Source organism: Nannospalax galili, unplaced genomic scaffold (assembly GCF_000622305.1).
Source record: "Nannospalax galili isolate Female #2095 unplaced genomic scaffold, S.galili_v1.0 scaffold109, whole genome shotgun sequence".
Taxonomy (NCBI): domain Eukaryota; kingdom Metazoa; phylum Chordata; class Mammalia; order Rodentia; family Spalacidae; genus Nannospalax; species Nannospalax galili.
The window spans coordinates 1,338,419-1,349,449 of NW_008360315.1; the positions used below are offsets into that span (position 1 = coordinate 1,338,419).

Sequence of the window (11,031 nt, forward strand, 5' to 3'; positions counted from 1 at the left end):
TCATGCAATGCCCATGGAGGTCAGAAGATGGTGTTGGATACCCTGGAACTGGAGTTACAAACAGTTGTTAGCCACCACGTGAGTACTGGGAATTGAACCTGGGTCCTCTGCAAGAGTAATCAGTGCTCTTAACCACTGAGTCATCTCTCCATCCCAGTAACAGAAAAAAGAAAAAAAAAATGGGCTTTTTTTTAAAGGATATATATATGTGCAGTCTGAGGAAAATTCAGATCTAAAAATTCAGAAAGGCAGACCATGAAAATCATTAGTATACAACAGGAATTATATGTAGTCTGTTACTACTATCATCACTGGGCAGGGCTCAACTTAAAATGAATCCTCAACATACCCAAAGTAAAATTAATCTAAGTAATGCTTACTACACTGATCTGATCTTAAAAAGGGTTTTGTTTCTTTGTTTTTTTAATGTGTATATTGTCTGCATGTGTGCAACTGCACCTGTGTCATACAATGTCCTGGGAGGACAGAAGGTGGCATCTGATCCCCTGGAGTTACAGTAACTGGAGTTACAGATGGTTGTTAGCCATCCTGTGGGTGCTGGGAATTGAACCTGGGTCCTCTGCAAGAGCAGCCAGTGCTCTTAACCACTGAGTCATCTCTCCATGCCCTTAAAAAGGTTTTGATAGGTATTTTTCTTCTTTCAAGTATATGCATTTATTGTAGGCACACAACTAAAGAATTCATTGTAGGGGCTGGAGGGATGGCTCAGCAGTTAAGAACACAGGTTGTTCTTGCAGAAGACCAGGACTCAAATCCCAGCACTCACATGGCAGCTAACAACTGTCTGTAAATCCAGTTCCGGGGATCTGACAGCCTCTTCTGTACTCCGTGGGCACTGCACAACATGGGTGCACTTACCTACATGCAGGCAATACACACATACACATAAAATAAAAATAATAAATAAGGGACTGGAGAGATGGCTCAGCAGTTAAGAACACTGGTTGTTCTTGCAGAAGACCCAGGTTCGAATCCCAGCACCCACATGGCAGCTAACAAATGTCCATAGCTCCAGTGCCACGGGATCCAACAGCCTCTTCAGACCTCTGCAGGCATTGCACAACACAGGTGCACTTACCTACATGCAGGTAATACATGCATACACATAAAATAAAAATAATAAATAAAATTAAAAACAATGTTTTTAAGAATTCATTATATATCAGGGTCATTGATTTCTATCAGAAAAATAAGTAAAATTATAAATATTCTCTCATTTGATAACAAAATGCAAAAACTTTATTCTATATAAGATACCTGTAAGTAAATGATTTAAGTCCACCTACTTCCATGAGTTGTGCAAAATATCACCAAAAAGCACATATTCTTGTTCTAAAGGATGAGGACAAAAGGGCAAGAATGGGGGTAGGGGGTGTTAATTAGATCCACAGGGTTACTGAAACAGAATTTATTGCATTCTGAGCAAGAATCAAATGTTTCTCCTAAAAGGAACACTAGTGGATATTTTATCCTTACTGTTCATTTAGCATGTTGAAATCACACCTTATAGCATTTTTCTTAAGAGAGATGACTAACCTGTTAATTAGCTCCTTAAAGAAAATTCTTAAGCTTACAGAATCTTTTAAGTACTATTATTTACGAGAGCCAAAATATGATAACAACCTAAGTGTGTATCAACGGTTATACAAAACAGGTACAGAAAAATCACTGCATTTCACTTATGTGTGGAATCTAAAAGAGTCCAATTTAGCAGGGCATGGTGGCACACACCTTTGGTCCCAGCACTCGGGAGGCAGAGGCAGGAGGATCTCTCTGAGTTCAAGGCTAGCTTGGTCTACACAATGAGTTCCAGGTCAGCTGGGGCTACAGGCAGGCAGACCCTGTCTCAAAAAGACCGAAAAAAAAAAGAGTCCAACTTAAAAGCAGAGAGTAGAAATTATGGTTGGTCAGTCAAATGGTTGAAAGTTTCAGCTACACAGGAAGTTAAGGATCTACCTTATAACACAGTGACCATAACTAAGAACAGTAAATGGCACGCCTTAAAACTGCTACGTTTTCACTTCACATCTACAAGTGCTTTCGCTGCACACACACACACACACACACACACACACACACACACACACACGCGCGCACACACAAGAGAAGTTGATACTTTTAATGTTTCTACAATGTATACATTTATCAAAGCATTACATTGTAACTCATAAATATACATGAAACTACTATTTGCCAATTAAAACAAAAAGTGTCAGGAAAGGGGAAATTAAACACTAGATGACTTTAAAAGGACAAAGGCAAAGAAACACAAACATAAGGCTCATTAATAGGAAGGAGGAAAAAAAGTTAAAACAATAAAAGAGATGTTATGGAAGATTGAGACTTTAAAAATAAATAGCTTTCATGACTTTAAAAGACAAACTATTCAACTACTTTCTGTAAGAAAGGTGAGAAATATTTTTACTTGGCTCCATTCACAGTTGCAGATCAGATCTGTTTCAGCGGGTCCTGGTGGTGCACACCTTTAATCCCAGCACTCAGGAGGCAGAGGCAGGAGAATCTGTGTGAGTTCAAGGTCAGCCTGGTCTACAAAGTGAGTTCCAGGCCAACTGGAACAGGTCTTGAGACCCTGTCTCAAGAAAGACCAAAGGGGAAAAAAAGAAAAATCTGTTTCAGCAATGTAAGCTGGGGGAAGGGGGTAGTCTTCACTTTGTACTTAAAGAACATTTAACTTTAAAAATCAAAAGGAACCATAGCTGTGATGCTTTTAAACAAATATGAATGTGCATATAAAGACGTTCATTAAAGTGGTAGTGCTTTGAGTGCTTTTCTTTTTAAAACACTTTTTTTGGGGGGGGGTGAGCCAGGGTCTCCCTGTAGCTCCAGGTGGCCTCAAACTCACCATGGAGACCAGGCTGACCTCCATTTTACAGAAATTCACCTGCCTCTGTCTCCCAAGTACTAGGTTAAAGGCGTGGGCCACAATGCCCAGCTAGCACAGTTTTTATGAGTTTCTGTAACCATGCACTACTCTCATTCCTTTTTCTCTAGAGTGTCACCTAGCAGAGCCCACAATACAGTGCAGCCACTGAGGACAAAAGCTCTGTAGTGACACCACTGAGCTTCAACCTCAGTTCTGACAGTGCAGTAGGACCTTGGGCACAACAATTAAATTCTCAGTTTCCACACCTGTAAAATGGACAGGGTGAAAGTACCTACTTCACGGATTAGTGTGAAAAATGGCATCATACAGACACACAAAGAGGGTAAACCACAGACTGTATTCTATTAGCACATAACATGCCTCTTAACAATTCTGATTACAAAGTTCTACAAAGCAGGGATAGTGGTCAAAGCCCACAGGATACTGCTTTGATATATGACTCACCACAGAGATCAAATCTGGCTTCCTGAGAGGTCTGAAAATTATTACCAACATGTCACAACAGAAAACAGAAAGCCTATCACTAGCATGACCTGGACAACTGCCAGTTTTCTAATAGAAACAGATAACCTTAACAAATCTGTTCTTCTGCACTGTATGTATCTAAAACCAGGTTACTTCTTTAAAGGCTTTGTGAGGTACATATGACAGCACATGCTAAAGCATTATTTCCAAGTAAACATGAAGTACCATTCACATTGACTGCCCTCTTAAAATAATCTTGACTGTCACTCAAAGAATCAAAGTCTGTGAGGAAGGCAAGGGATTAGCACATAAACATATATAAGCTTATTCAATCTGAGGCAATATCTGTAAGTCGTGCACTTGATTTTAAAGTCATACAGCATAGTAAAAAGAAATTAGCAATAGCAGCACTTTTTAAAATACTCCAACAGCCAGTAACGGTGGTGTGGTACACAGCTTTAATCCCAGCACCTGGGAGGCATAGGCGGGTGGATCTCTGTGGAGTGGAAGCCAGCTGGGTCTACATAGCAAGTTCCAGGCCAGCCAGGGATATACAGAGAGACTCTGTCTCCAAAAAAAAAAAAATCGTTTCTTCCGGGGCTGGAAAGATAGTTCAGAGGTTAAGAGCACTGGCTGCTCAGCATTCACAGAGACACTAACCAACCCTAACTCCAGTTCCAAGGGATCCAAGCACCTTTTGTGGCCTCCCTGGGTATGTCATGCACAGTGTGCTTACATACATATAAATAAAATAAAAGCAAATCAAAAAATGTCTTTGACTTAAAAAAAAATCACCTAAATTCTTTAAGGGCAAAAGTGTTTCTACAGCCAATTATATAAGCCACGGTAGTGGAGCAGGAATTGAATGGAATGGATCAAAAAGTTTGCAGAACTGACCTTTTAAATTCATATACACATATATATGAAAAGGCACAGTGACTATTGGTCCAACTGTCAGGTCACTATTGGTCAAACAGTAATTGTTTGCAAAAGAAATAGAAACCCCGGACTAGAATAAGAATGTGCCTGATAAACATGCAAATGCCCTCCATGTGCTCTAATTTTAAAATGTAATACGGGGCTGGAGAGATGGCTCAGTGGTTAAGAATACTGTTCTTGGAGAAGACCTGGGTTCGAATCCCAGCACCCACATGGCAGCTAACAACTACTCCAGTTCCAGGGGATCCAACAGCCTCTTTTGTCCTCCGCGGGCACTGCAGGACAGGGGTGCACTTAACCTACATGCAGACATAACACTCATACACACAAAATTTAAAAATGTAATACAAATAAAGCACACTGCATGAAAAGTTCATTTCTGAGGTTCTAAAGTAACTTCTGGTCCAACAAGTTTACTATGAAAACACAAATATTTACACACACAAAAAAAATGGTCTGATACATAAATCTAAAGATAGGAAAACTATGATTCTTTAATTTGGGTAAACTTAGCGAAATATCAAACCCCACTCTGGAAGTTCACAATCTTGTTCTGATACCTACACTTCCATTCTACTCGTAGCTCCGGCGACGGTTCCTGAAGGGGAGATTTTTTAAGAACCTACAAGGACAAACCCATCACCAGGATGGGCTGATCACCACCTAGGTGCATCTGGGGCGAGAGAACGCAACACCAGAGCCCTGGCCTCGCGCTCGACCCCAAATCCGGGAACCTGACAGCTACCGAACCTTCGCGGGTGCGACGCCACTCACCTCACAGCTTAGAGGCATAGCAAAGTCGGTGGCTGCTTCCTCCGCTGCCTGTGGACTCTGCATCTGTTTGAGATCTAAAAGCCAGGCGCCCTGGGAGCTTCACCCCGACAGGGCGGGACAGACTCCGGGTACCCTGGGCTGTCTAGTGGATGGGTTACGTAAATGTGGCCAGGTGGTACTTTGGGGAGGTTTGTTTTCGTGGGTCCTCCTTCCAACACACGAGCAGCATCAACCCCCGGGCTGCGCAGGGCCCTGGAGTCCACCTGCCCCGAACTGAAAATAAAAGCCTCCAACCACACTTCCCTCTCTAGACTAGCCCTAAACCCTTGCTGCAACTCGGCAGGAAAGTAGGACGGCTCTCAAGTCTCCGCCCCTTCCCGCCTCATCCTCCAGCCCGCCGCGGACCTCGAGCAGCCGAGGACTGAGAAAGCGACTGTGAGTTCCGGACCCGACTGACCCTAACCCGCAGAACTGGAAGAGAAGCTGCAGAAGTCCGGAGCCCGACAGGTACGTCGCCCGCGCCGGCGCGTGACGTCACCGCGTTGTCGTGAACGGCTCAGCGTCCCGCCGCCTCAGCACTTCCCTCCGCCACTCTCCGAGGCACGTCGGCGCCTATTGGTCGGAGTGGAACGGGGGCGGGGTCGAAGCAGGGGAAGGCGGGGCCTGGGCGGAGCCACTGAGAGGCGGGCTGTACAGGCCGTGGGGCGTACGAGGGCCGCACCAGGGAGCGACCTGGTGTCTCGGCGACCCGCTCACGTCACTCAAGTCTTCGTGTTTGTCACGCCTGAGACTCTGCGAAAGGACAGCCCACCGCCGCGGCAGAGAAGGCGTTTTCGGAAGGGCCGGGCGCACTGCCCCGGCGTCATCACGAAGCTCGGGTTCCACTCGGCTGCTTTCGGCTACTCTCGGCTCGGCCACGATCGCGGGGGGGGGGGGGGGGGGGGGGGGAGCCGAAGAGGCGCCCAGCAAGGGCTTTCTCCTGAAACGCGGTGGACACGCGACCCCGCGACCCCTTATCTGCGCGCACCCAGTGCTGGCGGGCCGGTGGTTGAGGGCAGCGTGCGACGATGTCACCCGTCTTTACACAACTCTGGAGGTTATATGCCTAACAAAAATACCAAAGAAAAAGGATCTTGATAAATCCAAATTTAGCCATCACGCATTTTTTTATTGTAACGAATAATGTAAAGAACTTAGTATTCTGAAGGGTACAATTCTTGTCGAGAGGGTATCTTCTCTACAATTGCTAGATGAGATGGTAAATCACTCCCGTTAAGTGCTAAACTCACTTCTGCGCCTAAAGGTGAGCTGAGTGTTTGATCCATTCGTTATGCAGTCATAGTGGTTTGGTGCCTCTGGCAAGCGGTCCAGGTCCGGTTGACTCAATGGGATATGTAACTCTAGAAGTGATACGAGTGCGTAATGACTTATGCTCTGGGACAGAATGGTCTTTCCCTGTTTCGGGAATTCCCTGGTGCTACTATAGCTGTTCTTCAACTCCGGTAAACATCGCTCCATTTGTAAAAGATGGCAGCTTGTTGTGCTTCCAAGGGTATCGCTGTTAATTGTTAACGCTGATAACTCACGTACTTCAGCAATGGTTGTGACACTTGCTAGGGCACATCTCAGCATCTTGTGTGTGTGCCGTAGCCTTCCAGTTCGTAACTGTGAAGTATCCAGGAACCAGAGCTTTCAGGAGATCTACGGTTGGGTAGTCTCTTAAAACACATGGTTGTCCACCAACACACATTTTCAAAAATTAATTCTTGAATGTTAAATGTTTGGGAGAAATCGGAGGTTTCCACGTAGTCTTACACGTATTGGGTTCCTGTCGTGTGTCACAATATATAGGAAGCCTGAACCCCTTGCTCAAGGTTCTGTATTGTGACTCAGGCAGGGAGATAGCAAGAATGCCTGGCCAGAGCTGTAGCTTCCAAGAGTCTGGTGAACAGATGCAGGTTTTGAAATATTAAGCAGGACATGTTGGACCAGTATGTGTGTCACCCCTGAGAGGCAGAATTAAGACTTGTCAGAGATAAGTGTTACATGTAATGCTAGGAATATACATATGCTCGATGAATATTAGCGGCCTCATCTCTTTAATACCTTATGCATATTAGGTATGTCTTGGACTCTCCAGTTTAGCTGTATCCACACTTGTGTGCCTTACTGAATTTCTATAGTGGGCCGATGACATAACTGCCTAATTTGTTTTTCCACTCACATATTTTGGTCTTCTACCAAAGAATTTATTTTTTTTTTTTTTTGAGGCAAGGTCTCCCTGTAGCCCCAGCTGGCCTGGAACTCACTATGTAGACCAGGCTGGCCTCAAACTCACAGAGATCCACCTGCCTCTGCCTTCCAAGTGCTGAGATTAAAGGTGTGCACCACCATGCTTGGCCTAGAATTCAATAATCTTAAATAATCATCGTAGGTGTCAGAGTTGGTATTGTGTCCAGACGATGACATTGGGTGCTCACAACACTAATCAAGCAGCTATGACTACTCTCATTACTTCTGTCTAGACAGGTCTAGAATCATGGCTATAGCAAAGCACAATTTTCTTTTACTAGGAACATGGTTGGGCAGATTTCTTAGATTGCTTTTAGAAAATGTGGAAAATTAAGACATTTACAAAGTATGGACTTTTTCACAGGAGGCTGGCAGATATGTCTTCTCTTGCTACAGACATGTAACCCAATTTTGGAAAAAAGGATAGAGATTTTGATTAGACAAGTCTCAGTCAGTTAATCCTCTGTGTCTATGAAGATGACAAAAATCTTTTCTGTAATGTCTTAGGTCTTTCACAGAGGGTTATTTCAAGGATCTCTTTTTTAAAATATTTTTTTACTTTATTTTATGTGTATACGTATATTGTCTGCATGTAGGTAAGTGCACCTGTGCCGTGCAATGCCCGCAGAGGACAGAAGAGGCTGTTGGATCCCCTGGAACTAGAGTTACAGACAGTTGTTAGCTGCCATATGGGTGCTGGGATTCAAACCTAGGCCTTCTGCAAGAACGCCAGTGTTCTTAACACTGAGCCATCTCTCCAGCCTCAAGGATCTCTTAAGTGGACAGGGAAAGTCTATTTGTACATTTGACATTCTGTACTATTTATGTTATGCAGTACTTTATTCCTTTGTGAGAACTCATTTGTTTCTAAGTTCTTGGTGGGTAGGTTTCATAGCTCAATGGTAGAGCTTGCCTAGCATGCCAGAGACTCCATGTTCTATCTCTAGCACAACAAAAATAAATAAAATATTTGGTTTCTAGCATATGTTAATAATAATCACACCAGTAGTTCTCAATCTTCACTTTTCTCACAGACCTTGTTTTAACTCTTTCGAGGTTGACTTCAGCTTTTCTGTATCTAATTCTTCAAAGTTGATGTATGAGACTCAGAAACTCCATATTAGATGTGAGACAATATACTGAAACAATGCACTATGTGATAGCTTGGTGATAAGACAGTTAAGATAATACTTGGGGAATTTTTTTTCTTTGTGATTCCCCTGGATTTTTTAAGAAAAGTCTAGTGACATTAAACCTCTTCTTCAAAAGATTTGAGTATGGCAGCTGGAGAGGTGGCTCAGTGGTTAAGAGCATTGGCTGCTCTTGCAGAGGACCCAGATTTGGTTCCCAGCACTCACATGGTGACTAACAACCATCTGTAACTCCAGTTCCAGGGGAATTTGACATCTTCTTCTGACCTCTGTGGGCATTGCACAACACGGGTACACTTACATTCGTGCAGGCAATAAACTCATATATATAACATAAAAATAAAATATTTATTCAAAAAAGACTTGAGTGTCAAAGAAACACAGGGTGAGGACCCCAGCCACATCCCTAGCACAGTGTAAGTGCTGTATTGTGAATACTTCCAGCTTGATCTCATTCCTTGTCCTGCAGAAGGGATCCTCATTTACTGAAGTACTGTCAACCCCTTGAATGATCTTGGCTAGGTGTGGTGGCTACACACCTTTATTCCAAGTAGTCAAGAGGCAGAAGTAGGTCGATCTCTGTGAGTTCCAGGTCTACATAACCAGTTCCAGGTCATCCAGGGCTACATAGACTGTTTCAAAACTTAAAAAATAAAAAAGAATGGGGGGGGGAGCCTGGAGAGATGGTTCAGCAATTGGGAGCACTTGTTACTCTTGCAGAGGACCCAGATTCAGTTCCCAGCACCTACCTAGTGGCTAACAACCATCCTCAATTCCAGTTCTAGGGGCTCCAACAACTTTTTCTGGTCTCCATGGGCACTGCACACACATACGTGCAAGACAAAACACTCATAAACATAAAATCCTAGAAAAAGTTTTAAGGGCTGAGATAGTTCCCATTAAGAAATTTTTACAGACTCAGCTGTGAACTTTTCCTATACCAAAAAAAAATTTTTAATTTCCAGTCCACATGATTCCCATACTCCAGACTGTTCCTAGAACCTTAATAGGAGTTTGTGTTAATATCCTATTGCTGTACAGATTTATTATGTTAGAGTTCTATAGGATGAAGTCTGACAGGTCTCACTGGTTAAAAATCAACATTGGCTAGGTGGTTTCCTTTTAGAGGTCTTGGGGAGAATCAACCTTGGTGTTTTTTGTAGTTACAACAACGGGTCACTTGACTTTCTTGACTTGCTCTTTTCTCCATCTTCAAAGCCTGAAATGGTGGCTTGAGTCCCCAAATATAAATTTCTTCTCACCATGTAACTTAATCTATTGACTGGTTCAAGGGGTTCTAGGGCACAGATGTGTGCATGGGAGTTATCCTGCCTACTGTGGAGTGCTTAATCCATCTCAGCACAACCTATGGTCTCAGTTTACATGCTAATATACAGGAAGATTTGGAGACATAGCAAAGTAAATTACCTGCATAAGGTCAGTTTCTACTTTAAATCAGACTTTGCTATTGTTAGAAATAAGTAGTAATAAAAAAAATCTACTATTTGCCAATACTCAAATTAGTTTACACACACACATACACACACACACACACACACACACACACGTTAAGACTGCTAGAAAAGTGAAAAAGAAAAGATGAACACACCATAGAAGGATTGTATTTTAACCGCATGCAGCACACAGTCTGCTCTCCAGTCTTGCTGGTACCTTGGCCAGAATGAAAATAAACATAGTGGCTATGGCTGTGAATGGGCTGAGCCTTTCCCTCTGTTAACAGTTTCTTGCTTTGAGAGCAACAGATTCTATTCAGATTCTATATTTTTAGGTCTGGAAAGCACATCTGTTTCTCCTGCATGCTTGCTTCCAGGACCCAGGGATGATGTTCTGGGTTTTCCTTGAAACAAATCAGCTGCTGAATCTCCCCTCCCAGTAGCCCTCACTTGCCAGTAGTTCTTCAGGTAAAGTTGGGGTTTTTTTTCCTCACTTCCCCATGTCTATGCTGGGATTATGTCTGGCTTGAGTTTACGTGGGACTTGTCCATGCTGTCACCATTGCTGTGTGTTCATATGAGTAACTAACCAGCTGTCTGGAAAACAAGGTCGACCCCCTTGCCAAAGGACACAAGTCTAACTCTACAGGCTTTCATATAAATTTGGTGGGTAATTATAAGGAGGGGTGCAGATACAGGAGGGGATCCCTAATGTATTTAATTTGCAAAAAAATCACTAAAAATTAATAAAAATGAAAAGAAACCAGGTGCTGGATGTGTAGCTCATTTGCCTAGTGTGTGTAAGACCCTGGGTTTCCATTCCCAGCACCACAAAAGAACAAATAACAACAACAGCAAAACAACAAAATCCATGTTCTTCAGGGAAATCCTAATAGGGTTCTACTCTAGAATTTCTTTCTGATACAAACAGCATCAGGGAAGTAGGTGAAAATAAACTTTTAATATTTTTCTGTTTACCCCTAAGATAACATCAAGCAGTTTTGCATGCCTGGTTATATATGAGGTCTGTG

General features: G+C 43.1%; 1 protein-coding gene across 2 annotated transcripts in view; it reads right to left on the bottom strand.

The window, feature by feature from the left end:
- Clcn3 (chloride voltage-gated channel 3) overlaps positions 1-5,647 on the bottom strand; it is an 85,814-nt gene extending 80,167 nt beyond the window's left edge. Inside the window, exon 1 of one of the 2 annotated variants that reach the window (XM_008824938.3) lies at positions 5,105-5,647. The gene's annotated coding sequence lies outside the window, so the exon portion shown is untranslated. The remainder of the gene's footprint in view (positions 1-5,104) is intronic. The other variant, XM_029559560.1, reaches the window with a different exon arrangement.
- Between the last annotated feature and the right edge of the window lie 5,384 nt (positions 5,648-11,031).